Raw genomic sequence first — 22,391 nt, 5'->3', positions numbered from 1 at the left:
TTCCTTTATATTTCTGTAGGGCTGCATATGATTCCATAGGGTCTGCAAGAACTGTGAAAGTAAAGCAGAAGAAATCCCTCTGTGATATGCAAACTACAGACATGTCACAAGGGAGGGATATGAAACTGAACACTAGCAATAGAAATGTATTTCCCTTTAAAATGACTAAACTAATACTGACATAGCTAGGTTTACAATAGGGGCAATGAGAATGCACAGTTCTGCACACCCAGCATGGACCAAAAGCACTCTCTGCACAACTCATCTCTGTGTGATGGAGTCTGATACACACAACCTAAAATATTACTTATGGTCCAAATACTAGTTATGGTCCGCTTTAATGATTCTTCATATGAAGGTTAACAGGTTTTTCCACACAAGGTTTCTGTTTTCATTAATTGGATAAGCCATCCATCAATGTACACTTTTTCAGACAGTTTATTCTTCTATGGATCATTTTCCCTGACAGTCTATGGACTATCCACGAAATTATAGTTTACTTCAGGTATAGATTAACAATATTTTAAGTCATAGTACCTTGCTGTTATTTTTCCAAGTGTGATTTAGGATAGATTTCATATATTCTTGGTCATACACAGATTTTTCCTTTAGAGTTCCCAGATTTCTCAGGGTTCCTAGAAATTAGACTTACATAACAATACAAAATCAGGCACAGTCAACATGGGTTGACAAATAGAAAGTCCTCTTTAACTAGCTTGATATCTTCTATGATAAGGTCACCTGTCTTGTGGAGGAAGGGAAGGCAGTGAATGTAGTTTTTCTGGATTTTAGTAAAGCTTTCGATACTGTCCCTCACAACATTCTTCTGGACAAGCTGTCCAGCTGTGGGATGAGTGTGTTCACAGTGCACTGGGTGAAGAACTGGATCAGCTGCAGAGCCCAAAGGTTGTGGTAGCTGTCTGACAACCAGTCACCAGTGGTATTCTTCAGGGTTCAGTTCTAGGAGCAGTTCTGTTCAAAATATTTATCAACTATCTGGATGCAGGAATTGAATGAACCATTAGCAAGTTTGCAGAGAGATCTAGACAGATTGGAGCACTGGGTAATCACCAGTGGTATGAAATTTAACAAGAACAAATGCCAGATACTGCACCTGGTACCGAGTGATACTGGGCACAGGTATAAAGAGACAAGAGTGGTTGGAGAGCAGCCCTGAAGAAAGGGATCTGGGGGAACTGGTGGGCAACAACTCAACAGGAGTCAGGGAACTCGGGCAACCAGGGGGGCAAACCCCATCCCAGAGGGCATCAAATGCAATGCCAGACAGTCAAAGGCAGTGATTATCCCGCTGTATTCAGCATGGTGCAGCCTCACCTGGAGTGAGTGTTGTGTGCAGCCCCACAATTTGAGAAGATATGAAAGTCCTTTTACAGAGAGAGTAATCAGACATTGGAATGGGCTGCCCAGAGAAATGATGGATTCACCATCCCTAAAGGTTTTTAAGATGAGATTGCATCTGGCAATTAGTGCCATGGTCTAGTAACTGTGGTGGTGTTGGATCAAGGGTTGAACTTGATGATTTCAGAGGTCTTTTCCAAGCGGGTTGTTTCTGATTCTATGATTCCTTGAACGTATCCAGAGGAGGACAACAAAGTTGGTGATGGGGCTGGAAAGCATGTCCTGAGAGTAGCAGCTGAAGACTTCTGGCTGCCCTAGTTGAGGGAAGGAGGCTGAGGGATGACCTCACTGCTCTCTGCAGCTTCCTGTGGAGAGGAAATGGAAGGGGAGGTGCTGAGCCCTTCTTCTTGACAGGAAACTTAGGAATGGTTTAGAGCTGCATCAGGGCAGGTTCAGACTGGACATCAGGAAGCATTTCTTTACTGAGAGGGTGGTCAAACCCTGGAACAGCCTTTCTGGTGTTCAACACCCCAAGTGTTAAGTGTCTGTTTAAGAGGAATTTGGACAATGCCTTAATAATGTGGTTTAACTTTTGGTCAGCCCTGAAGTGTTCAGACAGACTAGATGATTGTTGTAGGTCCCTTCCAACAGAAATAGTGTATTCTAACAATATATAAGCTGTTATGTTACATTACTATAATATTTGTATACTTATTTACTGTGTGCATAATATAAAAATCATAGAATCATAGAATTGGCAGGATTGGAAGGGACCTCCGAGATCATCAAGTCCAACCCTTGATCCACTACTGCTGTGGTTATTAGACCATGGCACTAAGTGCCACATCCAGTCTCATCTTAAAAATCTCCAGGGATGGAAAATCCACTACTTCCCTGGGCAGCCCATTCTTTACCCTCTCTGGAAAGAAATTCTTTCTAATATCTAGCCTAAACCTCCTCTGGCACAACTTGAGACCATGCCCTCTTGTGTTGCTGATAGTTGCCTGGGAAAAGAGACCAACCCCCACCTGGCTACAACCTCCCTTCAGGTAGTTGTAGAGAGTGTATCTATTATTTCACAAATTTATATATATATACCTTTCTAAATTCTTATTACTAAAATCTATATAATTAGAACAAAGTTATCAAACTTGTTTACCTACATTCATGTGATTGTTATCAAGCTACTATACCTTGGATGACATTTCTAGCAGACTTTCAATAATATTTAAAAGAAATCATGACATTTCAAAGAGCAGAGAAGTAAAGCTACCTCAGGAGTTCCCATGAGATAGCTGGTGGTTTGATTTGTTTGGTCAGACAATATCTATAAGTCTCATATATATACACTAGCATTCAGAGGAAGCAGAAAATTGTTGAGAGACTGAAGTAAGATCCTGACAGCCTGCTTAAGTTCTTTTTTTCCCCATGGAGATTACAACTTGCTAGAAATGTGACACAGACTACTCTGAGCTCACAGAGAAATTCAAGAAGGCTGGAGAATAGAAAAACAACACTTTCAAGAGCCTTCCTGAATATTTATCTTGTTTGGGATGTATCTGAGATCATCCTCAGGGTCAAACACTCCTGCACATCTAATTCATAAAGTTAAAAGTGGTTAAGTGCTTTTTTCCTCAGAGGTTCTCTTTCTTCAATTATGTATCTGTGAACAGCCATCAAGCATCGCTCAAAGACAGTTTTGGAAGCAGATGTGAGGAATAAGAACAATACAGTAATGAGTTTTTGTTTGCAATTGAAAGGCAAGTAAAGATCATAGATGCAAACAGCACTACTTGAGAAGCATGATAGAGACAATCACCTACCATTAATCTCCGTCTCTGAATTTTAAGAGCTTCAGGCACATTCACTTTCAATTTTATGGACAGCCCAAACTGTTTGAATTTAAACAGTAGGGTCACAAATGTCCTTCCTTTACCTGTTGGCATCCAGAGATATTCCAACTTGTAAATAAAGAGAAATCAAATCTAAAAGAGGGATAGGAGGAAGGTGGGATGTGCTATAAAGAGAAAAGTTGGATACAGATAGTCGTCTTGGTCACAGGTAGTCACCATGACTACCTATACAGTGTCAGAAGACACTGCCTGGCAATACTGACCTCAAGAAAGATTTTGGAATGGGCTTCCAACACAGGCACAGGTCATGTTAATGAGCCAGAAGCAGGGTGACTGAATGGCTAATGAAAACCATTAGATTTTTTTTACAGAAAGAAATAGATGTTGCTTAAAATTGTCCACAACTCCACTTTCGGATAAATTTTGGACTCCTAAATATGTACTTGTAGATTAAAGATAAAGAAAACATCGTATACCACTGAGGCAAAATAGGAGTTTTTTGTGATTTCCAGTTAATGTATTTTTTACAAAGGCATTGAACAGATTTTTCCCTCTGTGTATGTCTCTTTCCCTTTCGCACACATGTGCTCCTTACATAACCTGATAATTATAAACATCCCAACAAATGGAAGATCCCAACAATACCATGGGAATGGTACAAATCTGTGCCCACCCAGCTGAAGTGAGTGTTACTGTTGCTATTGTTGTTTTCTGTCCCCAAAGTGCTCTTCATCTGTGGTGGCCCTGGAGAGGAAACATGCAAATATATACAGACCCTTAGGACCAAGACACAAATGACCATATGGCTACATTTTGCAACTAGATACTAAAATTGCTGGTTCAGAAAATCACTGGCTTCCACAGATCTTGCATGGTTGCAGAGGAGTGTGTGACAGCATCAGGAAGAAATGTCCAAAGACTTTTCCACTGAGAAAACGCTGTCTCCATGCACTCACTGTTGATTTATACCCCTGTAACTCAAAGAAAAATTAGACCCAGTAGGGCAAGAACACGGTAGCAAAAAATGAAAAGAGCAAAAAACAAATGACAAATCACAGAGGAGCACAAAACGTTCATGATGTAAAAGGAACAACTGTTGTGCAGGTTATCCCTAAAGTACAGATGGCCTGAGTTTTAATTTGAAAATTACAGAAAAAAAATCCAGTACATAAATAGTAGTGTGAATTCCTTGTGACCTTTTCCAACATTTTAAAAATTGCCCAATTTTGTAACGTCTTTGTTACACTTTGCAGACTGAGCATTTGATGCCCTTATTTATTCTCAATGATATCCAAGGAAACTCTAGACCCTAGTTAAGGCTGAAGTTGGGCCATTCATGATGCAAGTATCAATGCAGAACACTTGTGCTTTCAGTCATTTGTCCCTTTGGAATAACTATTTTTGTTTCACAGCTAAACCTGTGCCCAAAGGAGAGACTGTACAAGATTTTCCTCATAAGGGTTTTCTTTTCTCTGTGAAGTGAGGCTGTGTAGCAGTGACTTACTTCAATTTCTAATTTCTCAGCTAGGATACCAATCATCACCACCTTTCATTTTCTTGCTATTGCTGGTATTGTCAAGGAGGAAGGTGTTTTATTCATTTTTTGTTACGGTCTTCAACAGTCTGGAGAATGGACAGATGGACAGTTGACTGCAACAGGTTATCCAAGACTTGTGAAACATAATGTGCCCATTCTCAGTTTCGGGTCACATGTGCTGTCTCACCAAGGTGTCTCAGTGTCTGATTTGGGGGGAAGGAATCGCTTCTCTGCCTTCATTGACTCACAGAGGAGCTCTTAGGTGAACAGCTTAGAGCAGATCACTAACATGTAGTTAGCACATCCCAGTGCTTGGTACAGAATGGGAAAATGGCTTATAAACAGCCTGGCTCTGCCTCATCTTCAGGCACAAGAATCTTCCTGTAAATACCTTTCCAAAAGTCTATTAAAAATGGATTTTTCATTAAAATGTAGAATCAACCAGTAGTACACTATCTCTCAGATCAAGACAGAGGCTGAGCACTTGCTTGGGTGCTCCTCAGCTAACTCAGATGGAGGGGATACATAGGTTCCCCTGGGGCTCAAGATGTTTTATAGCCAAAGTCTTGTCAAGATACTCTCTCCCGTGATACTTGCTACTCTCCTTGGAGAGAAGGAAGGACAAGGGGAGGGTTCAATCTGTATTTCTTGGGACTCTCTTTAGGTGCTTATGCTGCTTTTCTAGGCACTGTGCCTAATCTGCAGAAGACTTCCTCTCAGAGAGCAATTTGAAGCAGATTAGTGACTCTTCTCTCTTTTTTTTTTTTTTTTTTTTTTTTTTTTTTTTTTTTTTTTTTTTTTTTGCACTCCAGACGTTCCCTATCTACTCTGTTTTCTTCCTAGGAATCTAGGCTTCTGACTTGGACACCTGATGGTAGCTATTTATGTTTCTGAAGGTCACCTCAGGAACCCACTGATTAAAGATGATCTATCAGTTTCATAAACACACTCCAGTCCCATCAGTATCTAGAGAATATCTGTGCCTGCAGTCATAGATGGAAATCCAGTAATTGTTTATCTAATAAGTTGTGAGGCCATAAAGGCTAGAATACATCTTACTGCAGAGGAGACAAAAGCTTTTATTGAATAAAAGCAATTGCAAGATTTGACTGTGTGCAATATTAAAAACATAAAGAAGCCATCTGTCTTTTCTTCATGGAGAATGATTTTGTGTGCTATGCAGTCATTAATGATGCATACTGGAAGAGTTTGCTATATTTATTTGAAGTGAAGCTAGCACTGTGCCTAATGGAACACCAATTAGGGTTCCTAGAAGTCAAAATGCTGTGGAAATAGATAAATGAGTTACCTAGCTATAAAAGAAATGTTACTGCATTCATGCATTCCCAATATAGAGCAACACAGACAGCAGAATGCGAAAGCAATATTTTTTGAGAAAAATTTCTATGCCTTCCCTCTTCATATGACTGGTTTTAGAACAGGTACACAGATGCCATTCACATATATTCTATACAAATCAGCAAGTAGTGCTCCATTTATAGTTTCCTTGAGAAAGCCGATGAAACAATGTTTCATTACATAAGTTTACCTACATACATACACAAACTCTGTATATAGACTTTGTAGAGATTGAATTCACACATGTGAAAAACTGAACTATAAACACCCAGTTAAAGCAAAATCTATAAACTGTTTAAAGGGTATTAGTGCTCCAAAGTCTCACAGTAAAAATAGATGTCATTATGCAGCTCAGTATATACTGCCTTTCATTAACTTCAGCACTGGCTTACATGGAACTTGTGAAGCTAAAATCACACTACTATCGTTGCCAAAAAAAGCACTCATGAGCTGGGAAAACTCAAATTTTTCTTGAATAATCAAATGTAACACCTCTCCTCTACTGTGTATGCCTTATGAGAGCATCTTTACATGTTCTGACACTACTTTTCCATATGACACTGGCAACATTTAGTATGCATGTCATCAAAGATTGATTTGCACCTGATTTTGACATTGCTTATCTTTGAAATCATTATGTCTTCAAACAGCGTTATTTCAGTTATTTTTACAGTAGTTTTGCATAAATTCTTCATAGCTTAAAAATTAAAAAACAAACAAACAAACAGAACCACAAATAGAAGAGAAACCCAAGGCTCCATCCTTAGGCACCATGCTTTTTGATGCAGGTTTGGGCAATACATAGGATTGGCACTTTTAATTGTTTTGCCTGAGTCTGGTAGGGACCCCCACAGCAGCAAAGGTGATATGTGCCCACCTGCAGGAGCCTTCACCAGTCCTGCACTCTGTTGTTGCATTTCACAGCTGAATATTGATAACTGAAGAAGACTGACACACAGAGTTTGGGGGTATAATTCTCCATCACCTTCCATATGTCAACCCATAACCTAAAACTATCAACTATGTTTTTGTTTTCAAAAGCAGGCTCTCTGTGCACTGACCTCTTCATCTCTACCTACTCTTCTTCATCCCTACCTCATATTCCCCATCCCTACAGCAGCCACAGTCCATTCAGCAGCCACAATGCTGAATTGGTCTCCATTTCTGTGAGGTCCCCTTCCCTCTTCCCATCTTCTTACTCTGAGACATCCTGTCTCCTGCTCTGGGCAGTTGGCCTTCTCTGCCCCAGACCCTCTTACCAGCTCTGGGGACTCCTAGGCTTCAAACCTCAACTTTCTCATCAGTCTTAATATCTCTGACCAACTTTAACTGAGTTTATAGATATACCCGGAGGGCTCTAAACCATGTGCGTTATGGAGAAAGCTTAAGAAAACCAGGATGCATAGTTTTCCCTCAGAAAACAAGTCTCCAAACAATGTGATCAAGTCATGAGAATTTCATGAGAGCATGGAATATTCTACATTGCTGAAGGCCTCCAAAAGTCACTAATACTTATTAAAACAGACCACACTGAAGAACTTTGTGAGCTATCAAGTATACTCCCTCTTCATCAGAGGAAAAAACTTGCCTTGCAAACAGAACGGCAGCGTTTTCCCCCACACTTTACTTGCCCATTGGACAGAGTTTTATAGACCATATAACCATCCAGCTGAGACAAAGAAGAAGAAAGGAATTGCCCCAAGAGGAAAAGAGTTACAATAACTCTAGAGGACTCAGTATGATGTGAGGAAGGGCTCACATTTGGTTTCTTGTTTCTAGTGGTGTTTGCAAAGCCTTAGCAGAGTCTGTTGTGCCATCAGCAGTTACTCATCCTATTGATGAAGAACTGGGCTCTCATTCCTTTGAAGCACATGAAGTCATAAAAATAGAGCTGTAATTTCTTAATCTGTTGCTTGTTTCCTGATTAATTTCTGAGGAAGAAAAGAGTTTCCAGTTTAATTTGTGATAGGGGTGAAAGAAAGAAAAAAATAGGAAGATAATTATAGGGAATAATGCCCCTTCATTTTAGAAGGAGTTGTGGACTAAAAGAAACAAGATTTATGAAGTTCTCTTAGTTCTTTCTTAAAAAAAATCTGTTCTGGTGCCCTGCTGATGTACATCTGTTGAATTACTGCTCTGTCATTGATAGTGTTTGAGGTGGACTGACAGGAGAACAGGAATTTGAAACAGGAGAAGACAAAGAGTGGATAAATGAGCCTGACTCCAGCAGGGGCTTAGAGAAGAGCTGAGCCATAGGATCATGACTCTTGGTGCTAACTGATAAGCCAGGAAGAAATAGCAGTCCAGAAATGGGTCTACCTTCTTTTGTTGGCTCAAAAGCTTGGAAGCATGACAGAAATCATGTCTTTCAGACATAAGGAGAGACAGATTTTGAATTTCAGGGCAGACAGAGTATGTGTTCAGGACTAATCTAGTTACAATCAGACTCCATGAATGAGACAAGAGTCCTGAGGCTGAATAGAGAGAGGCAGCAAAGGATATAGTATCTATCCTTTTGAAATGGAAGCTATTCTTGGGTTTTTAACCTCTTTACCTTGTGACAGTTAAAGGTCAGATCTTTTATTTGCATACTTCCCTGGATTGTTCCAGGAAAAATACAATCTCCTCCTTAACCTGAAGAAACCTTGAACTGGCATATATATCCATTTCCAGAGATTTTGCCTAAAGGCTATTTCTTGTGAATGGCCCAACACTGAATTTCATACTTATCTCAGCTCACCAATGTGGCTGTGTTCCACCGTCCAGTGCCATCACTTACTTGAGAGTGTCTAGATGCGCTTGGTTCTTCTTATTACCAACAATACCAGAGCAAGAATGGCTCGGAGGTCATGTTAAATATGAACAAATATACTGGGGGCTGCCACCTCCTGCTATCACTCTCTGACCTAAGGAGTAGTATTGTAAAGGCAGAACTGTTTGGAAAACCTAATTGGGAAGACATAGAGGAGCAGCCTGGGCTCCTGAGTGTGTGTCACTCCAGTTGTTATGTGCAATACTTTGGGAATTAGCTTTGTCTTTTTCTCCAACATGATGGCATTTCTTTTTTCAATTATTTTCTTTCTTTTTTTTTTTTTCTGAGTTACTCCTCTTTTTTCTTCTTTTCTCATGTCATTGAGATCATGGTACTCATTTCAGCTCTGAGTCACAACAAGTGTAGTCTTCAACCTCTGTCACTTTGTTGTATGGCTTTTCAGGGAGATTCAATTTAAGATTTTCTAAGAACTCTGAAGAAATTAATGGTCAAATATTATAGATTCAGAAGAAGTTTAATGCATCTCCACATTACAGTCTCCCTGCTCCTAACTTGTGGACATTGGAACAGTATATTTCAAGACTTTCCTTTTTCATGCTACATCTTTCAGTGTGCTTCTGTTTTAGTCCAAAATGTTTTCTGCTAATATGAAATATGGCTAATTTTTTTCAGCTTGCAATGTACCTCATTTGGTGAAATCTTATCGGCATAAGTGTAGATAAGTTTCCACTGAATGCCCAGAAATGGATGATCAATCTAAAGTATCAGACTCAGTCCTCAGCATAAAACATCTGATAGAACTCAGACAATATAACGTGGTCTCATCTGAAATCTGATTAATGAGCTTGATGTCCCTATGAGCTGGAGGCTTGCACTTAATGACTGGGAGAGGCAGCTAGAAGTGAAGTGAAGCAAAGTACGGTCTGATCCTGAAGGGCACTATTAAGTATTTTGGTTTGTTTCCATGAACATCAGAATGACAGGATGAAGTATTTTTATTAACTTTTCTTTCGGCTTTTCAAGCTTGATCCAAACTTTTTCTCTCTTTTGGAAGCAGATTTGCTCTTCATCCATGCTCTTCCACCAGATGTCTCTTCCCTGGCCTTTCCCAGGCTGAAGTAACTTTAGCCAAGGTACAAAAGTCTACCTCAGCAAGCAACTTGCACTGCTAAAAATAATCTCCCCTATGCACTGAGTAGACAGGCAAAGACTATACCGAATGTGTACATATTGATCCTTTCACTCACATGCCAGAAGTAATTGCTCCCTCCGAGCATGTTTATAGATCTATATTAACTCCCGATTTCCTCACTGCATGTCAGGACTGAACAAAATCTTCCATAAATTGGTGTGATTTCTGGAGCACACGGAGAGAACCGCGGTAGTTTCTGTAGCTGATCTGGCAGAAGCTGACCACATGGGACAGATTCTTCTCATAATCAGTGTTGACACAAAGCTTCACAAGCAGCTAGAGGTGCAGGAGCGACCCTGAGGATGTGCTTCTCTGGGCTCTCACAAGGCTACCAACATGCTAAGCACAGCAGTTTGCCTTGCAGAGGTCATTTCAAGCAAGTTTTCACCCCCTGTACTTTTTCTTCAGGGAAGTATGAACCTAACCTCTCTTCCCTCAGTTATGCTCCAGGTTCAACTGCGGTTTGCTGTGAGGTTTAGAGACAGTCGGAAATTTGGAAACTGATTTTTTTTTAAAATCTGTGGAGACTTGATTAATAATTGAACTTTAGTCTCATCCTGGCTGACTTATGTATAAGGCAAAAAGTCACATGGTCTCTCCGTTCCCCACATTGGACTGAAATGCAGTCTTCTGACCTTTCCCAGTGTGCCTGACAAGATCAGTCCATGACCTGTTGCAACTCACGAGTAGCGTTATAGTGCATAAAGAGCCAGCTGCTCTCATAAGTGTAATGTGAAGTACTGTTTCTCAGCAATTATATCTCTACAACCTCCTCCACTCACAGAACCACACAAGAATATTCTCAGTTGGAAGGGACCAACATGGATTATCGAATCCAACTCTTAAGTGAATGGCCCGTACAGGGATTGAACCCACAACCTTGTTGTTATTGGCACCAGGCTCTAACCAGCTGAGCTAATCTCAGTCATAATTTCTTCTCCAATGTCTCCACACATTTGAGCCACCCAAGCCTGTTACTGGTGGAAATGTGGAGAAATTAGTCTCAAAGTCCAGCTCGCTCTGGCTATGTCTGCAGATCTAGATGACAGCTGGACAAAGACCAACTCCTGGTGCCATAGCCAAATGGAAGGTTCCTAAAGGAAACTTGTGTTGAAGGCACACAGTCTGAGGACATCAGAACAGAGTTAGGGAATGAGCTAATAGTTAAACAAAAAACTTCAGAAAATATTAATTTAAATTGACCCCTCCTCTCTGTAGCCATGTTTCAAACACCTGTGACCAAAAGAATCCTACTCTCCAGCTTTGGCAAAACATCTAATTCTCCTGGGTAATGTAAGACTCTGCTCCTCTCTCCCCCAGCATGCCTAAAGCCACAGTAATAAAGCTTCTTGTGGACCCACTGAAAACATGTCCCTTGACATATTTGTTCTAACTCACTGAATCAGATTTTCTCATGGAGCATATTACCTGACATGTTGATGTGACAGGCACCAACTAGATGACACTAGGACAACTGCCAAAAATGCTGCCTGTGACTGTGTGGCCACCAAGGATACACATTGTTTAGTCAGCAACCACAAAGCAACAGCAACTTGAACATTTGAAATCTTCATAGGTGTCTCCTTAGTTCCAGAAATGCTTATATACCATGATCTAACTTCAAGTCTCAGCTGAGCGCCTGGGTTGGGTTTAGCTGCAGCTTATAAGGTAGGATGGAGAATAAAGAATTTACTTGACTTTGAAACACAAAACATTTACTGCTGAATTCATAGCTGCTATGGCTGTGTTGCCTACAGGAGCTGAGGAAAAAAACCTGGGAGCACTGACAAGTGGGGAGCCACAGGAGCTGAGGAGATGACAGGTGTCCTGTTGGCTCAGTAGCAGCCTGTGTACTTTCACAGAACCATAGAGTCACAAAATAGTCAAGGTTGGAAGGGACTTCTGGAGATCATCTAGTCCAAGCCCCCTGCCAAGGCAGAGTCACCTAGAAGAGGAACACATCCCAAGTGGGACTTTTGCTGTTGCATTTAACAAGCCATCTGTAGGAAAGCCACAGAGCCAGGAAGACACAAAATAAAAAAAAAGAGACAGCAAGAGACCCAGGTTCAGGGGCAGGTAACCCAAGAAATTACCCCTGCCCAGGTCAGTTGCAGAACTAATTAACCTTAAGCAATTCTAGGCACTGAGTGTGGGAGCAGGGAGAGGTTTGCATTTTTGTCTGTGTCTGAGGCTCAGTAACTGTAAAATAAATGTAAGTGAAGGGTCAAAATATTAATGATAAATTAGATGGGAGGGTTTTAGAGGGGTGTCCACTATTACTGCTTCCAAAGAGATCATGGTACTGGTCTAAAAATAAACACTTGTTGACCCCAAGTCCAGCAAATTTTGCCCCTATCAAAATGATCAGTGACAAACAATTCCTCCCTCAAGCAATGCAGCCTTGGTGTGGTGAATTCACATCAGAATACTTGTTAAGATCTTGAAGTAAGGGAGTTGTGCTAAAATTTTGTATGAAGAATTATATCAAATTAATTGTTGCCAAACATAGAGGAAAAACAAAAAGATCAAATGATCTCATACTTCTATATTGTATGTTAATTACCTTTCTCTGTTTTCTTGGGTTTTGGTATGTTAACAGTGTGATAAGGATGAAGGTGACCCTTCTGATAGGAGGCTTAAAGGGACAGACAGATGGAGAAACCGACTGAAAATGCAGAAAGAGGATAAAGTATGTAGTAGTTTAGGTATGCCTGTCATCATGAAGGTACTCAGATATCCTCAGTTTCAATCACAGCGTCACTACAAGCCAGAAAAGCTGCAAATATGGGAAAAATGTCCATGTGAAGTATATAGTCGGGAGACAAACTGCTGAGTGCATACATGTGCCAAATACATAACTGAGCTTTGAAACTGCTTAGTGCTTACAAAGTAAAGCACTGTGTAAAGCAGTGGGGCAGAGTACGTATTTTATGTGAAGAACACGGACCTGGGAGACCTGGAAACCTGACATCTGCTGGCTTAGTTTCTAATGGTAATTGCTCAGGCAACCATCCGCCAAATGTGCTGTCTTGTTCCTTACTACATTTACCAAACAAAGCAAATATGACTGGCAGTTATGGTGTTGTTTTTGTGTCAGGGGAACTTAGGCAGACACCGAAGGAGATGACAAAGTTTTGGCCTAGAAAACCACAGAAGTGCAGAATGGATGTCCCTGTACAGCAGCATATGCTGTCCTGAGGAGGAGACATCATGGGGACTAAAAATGGTTTGTTCATGACCATCAACAAAGACACAGCCTAAATATAGAAGGAATAAGAACTATCATGGCTCAGTCTGAAGTCCAAAGAGTCCAGGAATATTACTCCACAGGTACTCCAAATGCAGAAGAACAAGGCATGCAGATAGGCATCTTCCCAGAAGAATGTCCAACAACCTGAGAGATGTTGGAACCACCCTGAGTGAGATGGTGCCTGTATGTGCAAGAGACTTTAAGGACTTTTATAGCACTGATTTTTTCCAGATGCTTTTAGGGTCAAAGTAATATTAAAGGATTTATAATAAAATCATAAAAGAGTTCAGGTTGGAAGGGACCCTTAAAGTTTATCTGTTTTAGCCCCCCTTAATAAGCAGGGACATCTTCAAATAGATCAGGCTACTGAAAACACTGTCCAATCTGATCTTTCCAGTCATGGAGCATCTCTCACCTCTCTGGGAAACCTGTGACAGCGTTTTACCACCCTCATCATAAAAGAATTTCTTCCCTGTATCTAGTCTGAATCTATCCTCTTTTAGTTTAAAACTATCACCCCTTGTCCTATTGCTAGAGACCCTATTAAAAAGCCTGTCCCCATCTTTTTTGTAAGCCCCTCATAAGTATGGAAAAGCTGCTCTAGGGTCTCCCTAGAGCCTTCTCTTCTCAAGGCTGAACAACCCCACCCTATCTTCATCAGAGAGTTGTTCCAGCCTTCTGATCATCTGCATGGCACCCTCTGGACTTGCACCAGCAGGTCCACATCCTTCTTATGTTAGGGATCCCAGGGCTGAATGCAGTACTCCAGGTGAGGTCTCACAAGAATGGAGTAAAGGGGCAGAATCCCCTCCCTCAACCTGCTAGTCACACCACTTTTTGATGTATCCAAGGATATGATCAACCTTCTGGGCTGCAAGTACATATTGCCGGGTCATGAACATCTTTTCATCCACTAGAACCCCCAAGTCCTTCTCTGCAGGGCTGCTTTCAATCCATTCATCTCCTAACCTGTATCGATCCTGGGGGTTGCCTGGGTACAGGACTACACACTTGGATTTAGAGATGTTTTCAGTCTGCCCAGCATATATTTTTCCAGGATGATGGTATGACTGCTGGAAAGACCTGAGGAAGGCAGAGGTATTTTCTGTATCTGTCTCCTGAAGAAAATCTTGTATATCTCTTCATACATGATTAATTCTTATTGTCTGAGCTCTTATAGAAGACCTATAGCTGGAGAAGTGTGAGGTTATTGTATATCCATTTAATTCTACCTCAAAACCTTACACTTCCATGGAAAGTACCACACAACTTATTTGAAGCTCCACAAGTCTAGATTTCTTTTGGTTTACTTAATCTCTGATGAGTGTAAATTTGAAACTATAACAAAGGTAAGTGTGTTTGAGCAGTTTGGGAGGATGGAGAAAGAAGAATAAATAAAGAACAGTATTTATATCTTTACACATCACAGAAGGAACCACTTTGGTTTTTAGTAGGAATAGGAGCTTGTTCTCCCTCAATAGTGCTGAGGACTAGCGGGCTAATTTGTGAATCAAATGTGCCTTTGTTACACTGATGAGTGCTGTCTTCCCGGGCCAGCACAATGCATTGCATTTTCACACTATTTACCTAGAGTAACTGTAAGTCCTTTTCTGGAGTCTTCTGGCCACAAGAAAACACATAATATTTATGGTCAAAAGGTAAGCCTGATGATTTTCTGATGTCTGTTCCTCTACATTCTCACTGATCAGACCAACTCTGCTTATGCATCTCAGGGAACTACTTGTGCTATTACAGAATAACAGAATCATCAAGGCTGGAAGAGACCTTCAAGATCATCTAAGTCCAACAATTGTATATTACTGATATATGATCGATATAGTTGTTTCCAGGCATTTTCTTCTCCCCTGCCATTTTTCAATCTCTTATCAGGAGCTAGAAACTTGGTTTTCATAACTTCTCAACAATATGCTCCAACGTTTCCTCAGACAGATGCAGTATCTTAAACTTGACAGCTAGGCACAGAGGTGTTGTAGAAGCAGGTGTTGTAGAAACACACCCAAGCTGACATTGAGCAGCTGCTTTTCTGATAACTGACATTGATGTGCTCCTGCCCAAGACCAGAAAAAGACTCTTCCCACATGTGCTATAAAGACTCCAATCCATGCAATCCTCCCTAAGGAAGAAGGTTACTGGGTTATGAAATATGTTTTTAGTTAGTTTTGGCCCACATTTCTCATGCCTCAACATTTCAGTCTGCTACAAGAAGGCAGGAATTTACTTAGTAATTTGCTTACAGACATTCATCCTCTCTCTGTCTGTTATCCTGGAGGAAAACTAGACAAGTGTCTTGATAAAAACAGCTCTGAATCTTTCTTGGTGTCTCAATAAAATTTATCAGTCAATGCATATTGTAGTAAAATTTAGATCTGCAGTGGTGAATGGAGTACCCTTGGGCAAATGCATATCTATGTGGCTGATTAGTTAAACTCCTGTCTCTTTCTGCAGTGATGAGATAGTTTCTCTTTGTTAAGGGAAATCCAAACACCAAATAGCATTGGCACTTCTCTTGTGTGGGGGCAGGAATTTTATATGTCCCTTCTGGTTTGATGGGGAGTAGGAAAGAAGATCCTTCCGTCTGGTTGTGACTGTTTTATTTTTAATTTCCATGGACTTAAGAGAGAAATAAATGCTGTGATATGCTATTATGGTTGTTTAGATCATGTGCTTGAACTAAATATGTAAAAGGAGCTGCCTGTATGTGGAACGAACACAAGTTCAGTAACTGGTATTCTGATAGAGCATAGGCTGTCCCATACTTTACACTGATTTGGTCCTGTAAGGAATATTTCTGGAATTCAATACCAACTTGAAATAGAGATTTATTTAATATGCCAGTCATCTGGGTTTTGCTTGTTTGAGTTTTGTTGTGTTATTTTTTATGTAGGTTTACTTCCAGAAAACACACAATATTCCAAGGCCCAAGACAAGAAGCACTTAGACTGGGACCAGTAACAGGTCTGTGACTAGGTTTCCTAGGGTATAGAGTGAAGAACCCCAGATTCCTTCTATAACACAATGCAAATCTCATTCTGCAGGGCCGGGAGACACCTAATATTTACAACTAGGAAAGCTATTTCAAGTTTTTGTTGGAGGTCTTTTTGTGAGGTTGTGCTTATAACTGTCACATTTGCCTTTAGAAAAGAAAAAGAACTTTTTGTAGTTTGAAAACAGCTCAAGGTTACTTGAAACCTGCAGTTCCAATGAAGATGCAGCATTTCATATACATCATGGTAAGTGGTACATTTCTTTACAATCCAGGTTGAATAATTTTGCTGTTCATAATGAAGTACAACTAAATACAGTATCTGATTCTGTTGAAATAACCTGTTTTGCTAATGGATGAATTAATTTTGTGATCCACACGTGGAAAATTTTCAAAACTGTGTTTCCTAACCACCTTTTAAGACACAAAAAAATTAAAATAAACAAAGAGTAAAATGAAGACAATGTAAAAGTAGATTCAATCACCCTCTACTTCTGGGAAATTCAAAACAGATGTTTTACCCACTCTTAAAATATCTCATTTAGAACTCAACCACATCACATGATATAATCCCCATATTAGTGTTGGTTGGCTTAAGAGAATGAAGTATGTTAAAATGGCATGATTTTATTAGTAAAAATATTTTTGGATGAGTTGCTAATTTATTCAGATGTTGTATAATAATGTACGTATCCTGAAGATGAGACTGTATTACATATGTTCCAAATATGCTGAATCCACCCTGGCAATATCACGATCTGGAGAGTTCACTAAATTAAGCTTGTAGATACTGTTAGATTCCAAATTTAAATTAGGAAAAGTTACTACAGAAAAACAAAACAAACTTCTTCGAATTAAAGCACTTATGAAGCTTTTTTTTTCTTTTCCATCTAACAGAGCAAGCTAAAGGTCATTGCGATAAATAGAATATATTGTCCTTAAAAAATCCAAATGGTCCTTATTATCTCTATATCATTAATGTCTACATAATTTTCATTCTCATGGACTATTTCTTTAGCACTGTAGGATCTCATCTTCTGATCAGCCACTGACTACATTCAGTGAAATACCATCATACTTGGGATAAATTCTCCTCAGGTCATGAAAAAAATGCATTTGGCTTCTGCTGTGCTGATTGCCCAGAGAACGCTCATGGCAAACCCAGCATCTCATTCACCAATCTAAACTTCTTACTGCAGCTTGTAGGATTTTTTCTACATAGGTTTTAGCGCTTTTTTCCGTCTTTTGGGGGTCAGAAGCTATCCCCACAGGTTATTCATTTTAGGGAATATTCAAATAGGGACAGGACTGTTGTTATCTAAGCTTTTGAAACAATAGCTCCAGCTTCACTGTGCCTCTTAACATAGTCCTAGAAGATGATCCAGTCACCTGTATGTAGACATCATTTCATTTAGGGTGATGGTTTTAACTAAGCAGGGGTGAGAGAAGGGATTTAGTGTCACATACATTTGAATTTATGTTCTTGCTAAAGCTGATGGCAGGATCTTTATTTGTCCCCAAAGTCCACTCACAAATCAGAGTTTATTTATAGAAATACAATATTGCAGGGACAAATGTAGTAACGTCCTACATAACCAGGGGAACTCTGTAAGCTTGACTGAATAGCATGTGATTGACATGACCTCAGAAAGCCTGCTTAACTCACATGGGCAGTAAATTCCTGACACTGAAGGCAGCCTAAAGCCATCAACCAACCTGCTGGCTTGGTGAGTCTTGAAAGATAAAGTTCTCCACATGTTCTTTTCTGTTTTCTTACAGAGACATCAGTTAAGCTATTGGGAGGTGGAAAAGACTTGAGCCAGCATTTTATTTCGTTCAGTTCTCATTCCTTTTGGGTGGCTGCAAACAGCCTCTAATCCTTCTTTTATTTGTTGTGCTCGCCATTAACTCCAGAACCATGCTCAAGCTAGCTATTAGCTGCAAAGGCTGAAGTAATTTTGCTGATATGTACGTGTCCCTGTTCCACTCAGCAGAACATCAGGCTCACAGAATATGGTGGAGCAGTTTCTGGGAGCTTCAATTTCATTGGACAGGTTTTGGACAGTGTTGAAGGAGATGAAAGGGGGTGATGGCATCAAATAAGGATGCAACTGTGGTGACAAACTAATTTTTGGGTGTCCTTGGACTAATGTAAATCGAAGGCTTTTTTTAACACAAAACCCACATGTTATTGTTTCCTAAATGTCACTTTATTGAAAATACAATATTGCACAGACCTACATGTATTGTTTCGGAAGGACAGAGGCAGCTTGTGAATCACCAAACTTTATTTGCAATCTGATCATGGTTTTCATGTAAATGGCATTCTCTTAGCAATTATCAGTTTGGTTAAAGCTGAGAGAAAATTTTCTTGCCAAGTTTTCTCAGCATGCCGTCTCCCCACTTACCTCACTTTTCTGCCTTATGCTCCCCTTTATCATCGTGCCTGATTCATTGTGCAAACTGGATGGGAAATGACAGAACCTCAACCATAAGCTTGCTCAGCTGCAGTGACATTTCCTGTGAATGACCATAATATAAGTGGCATTTACACAACAGCATTTTAAAAAGGAAACAAATAACGTAGTGATGTCAAACAACCTTTTTTTCCTGCCTTAAAGAAGGTTGGACAGTTTCCATTCACTATGTGACTGTCAAAATGCTTCTATTTAGAGTTAAAAAATCTGCTGCCTTTGTATTGCTTGATTTTGTGATCTACTTAACCCTGTCTGATTAAGTGCTTGTTGGAAGCTCATGTTGAAAGCAATGAGTTTCTATCACATCATCCCCCATTCTGAGATTCAGAGACACAATATTTCTATTTCCTGGTAGGAAGAGGGAATAAAGTATGTTGGTCTGAGCTGGGTTCAGGACTGTACCTAACCCAGAGGTATTTGGTCTCTTGCTCTCATAGACCACAGTCAAGAACAAGCTGAGACGGTTAGTGTGGCTCTGGACCACAGACCACAGCAAATATGAGCTGCCTGTAATTTTACATTCAGAGGGATGGCTGCATTAATGAATTCTTGCATGAAGGTGTGCATTTCAGCAGCGTCTTGGATTCACTGCAGGTGTGAATTGGCCTACATCACACCTTATGTCCAATTTCTTGTCACCTGTTCACGGAAAAGAAATCCAAGTGCTCACTCAGACGGGTAAAAAAAATGATCCAGACATACCTTGATGTAAAGTTTTGGGATTCAGGAGTAATCTGCCTCAGGCCATATGTACATGGGGAAAAAATGGTATCCTACTATCAAAGTAATCTCTGGATCCACTTTTCTAGGCTTAATTCTTGCTGCAGTGATTTAGCCAAGTTTTATAGCAAACATGTCACGATTAAACCTGAAGTAATTAGAGGGCTTGGAGCTGCTACTCTAAATAGAATTTTATTCCAACCCTTTTTCCCATTACACTAACCCCTGTAGAAGGTTTTATCAATCATTTTCTATGACGGTCTCTAATTCTCAGCTTCCTTAATCACTGCTGTATATCATTTCTTGTCATGTAAATAATTAAGACATGACATGAGCAAGACAGAGCCCTATAACTTGAACGTGTGTTTAGCAGAACAGAGTATTTGCTCAGTTTGAGCCTTAGCTTCTTGATTACTTTATATAATCTAGAGGGAGTATTGCCCCACCTATACTTCTAGGCAGGGATGTATGGTGGGACCTCTCCCTGTGAAAACAAAGACTCACAAGTTCACCTACACCTGAGGTCTTTCCAAATCTTATTGCTGCATCAGTTCAGTTCCCCAGGCTGAAATCTGCTGAAAGGATTTATTTTCAGATACATCAAGTCTTCACTGTTTTCAGCTAGGACATTTAGAAGAGATCAAAACACTGTATCTCCTACTGCTAACATGCTAGTTACAACTCTAATTCCAGCTTTTTAAACAGATCTGACTGTCTGAGTTATTCCATTTTATTAAACTTAAGCGATGGGCATATGATCAAATAAACTTAATTAGTTCCTGGCAGAACTGACAAAAATGAGTGGTGATGCAATCACTGAGGATCTTGTATGTTACTCTCTCCCCCAAATGTTCTTAGTGCTGCTGGATGATTTGACATCTATGTTGCTTGTATAATCATGTATACTAAATATCTGTTTATGTATTTTCTAACCCTCATTGTCATAATATTGATGCCCCTCACAGGAGTATATTGCCATCTCCACCCTTACAGCGTTTGATGGTTAAATGAGGATGGTCTAAATAAAAATGTTTTGCAGCTTGGACTAAGTAACTGTAATAAAAGATTCAATTTCAATTGTTCCAAGTACTTATCCCAGCATTGCTTATATCATTCAAGAAAGTATACTACTCTAGTTGTATTCTCATTTATGCTTATGTCAGCATATCTATATGTTGATCTAAAAGAATCCCACAGCCACCGGACAGTAATCCACAATGGTTAGAAAGTCCAGTCATGGAAGAGGACTACATCTACCAAGACTGGGAAATACAAGCACAAATCAAAAAACATAATCCTTTCCCCAGTTTTCACACTACATGTAGAAAAACAGCAAGCATAACAGGTAAATGAGAGTGCTGTACTGCAAAAGCACTGGAGGTATCGGCTCCAGCACATTAGCAGGCTAGATGTTGTCAAGGTCTTTACTATCTTCACAGAGAAAGAGAAGGGACTGAAGGACAATATTCATGTTAACTTTGCAAAGATTTACACAGGACTCTCTGGAAAACACAGGTGATGCCATAGACCGGAAAGAGTTGGAAGAAATCATTTTGATAGTGAATAGAACTGAAATGAAAAGTCAAAGATGTTAAGATCCTTGAATGATACAACAAGTCGCCTGTGTCTGATAGAATAAAACAGAAAAAAAGACAGTGAAAAGTTTCCAAAACAAGAGTATTATGATCAAAATTAATGACTCATAGAACAGCATTTTTGCAGCAGCAGTCTGAATGGATATGCAAAGAGAAGGATTTGCTAAAGCAGAAGAAAACAATTTTGTACTATTAAAGATGTAAGATAGCGAAAGCCTGGATGAGTCATACTGCGTAAAGGAACTTTAGCAGAAGGAATCAACAGTATCAAGCCATGGTCAGAATGTAAAAAGCTAGAAAATGAAAACACTACAACTGAACAATGAGCTCATGAGATAGTATGGGTGATGATAATAAGTCAGAGAAAGATTGTCATGGAGGACAGAGGTGTGGATCCACATCTTTTTCAATCTAATAAACAGCCCAGTGGCTGGAGGTTCTAGATATAAGCTTCAGTCTGCGAATAATGTGCTAACTACCTGTGTCACACATCTCCTTCCACAGAGAAGAGGCCAGCTGTGCACTTGTGGATAAACTGTAAAGGCATTTATTCTAGATGTTGTATAACAGACAACAGCACAAGAAAGGTCAGGTTTCAATAAAGTATGTGCATATTCCTGTCACTGTGTTTGTGCCTGGGATGTTATCAGGATGTCTATTAGAGCTTATTCACAAAGAAGTAGGCTGAGACATCTGATTATTCTAATGTTTGGTGAAGGGTAGATTTGGACTTCCCTGTGCAGAAGTACAGCAAACAGGCCAACTACAGAAATTAAAGGGGAATTTGAAGCAGAATAATTTCCTCAAATGGAGTTCATATTAGTGCTATTGCAATAGTATTGATGGAATGAGGTAAAAGAAAGGTAATTAGTAGATCAAGAAGCAATTCAGCATATGGTAGAGTCTCTGCAGAGTACTGGCCTCAGTTGAGGAACTCACGTTGCTCAGCCATGGAAATTGTGTTGTGGAGAGCAAACTCTGCAGCTGATCCTGGCCTAAGGAATATGTTAGTAAGTAGGAATGGAGAGAGAGCAAAATGAGTGCAACAGACATCAAGGGGAAGAGAACAAGAAGAGCTTGGGTATACAAATCTCTGAATAGCAGGCAAGTGTAACATCCAGAGTATGATCTAAGGAGCAATCTGAAACATATAGCTGGGAAAAGTACTAACTCATGGACAGGAAAACTATCAACTCAGGAACAGCAGTGAAGAGCTGTGAGAAAGCCTCTTTCTATGACACTGTAATTGGTGGTTACTAGTACAATTACCAC

The sequence above is a fragment of the Corapipo altera genome, unplaced genomic scaffold (assembly GCF_003945725.1).
Source record: "Corapipo altera isolate COAL_440 unplaced genomic scaffold, ASM394572v1 0, whole genome shotgun sequence".
Lineage (NCBI taxonomy): Eukaryota > Metazoa > Chordata > Aves > Passeriformes > Pipridae > Corapipo > Corapipo altera.
The sequence above is the reverse complement of the archived record's forward strand: the minus strand, read 5'-3'. Positions refer to the sequence as shown.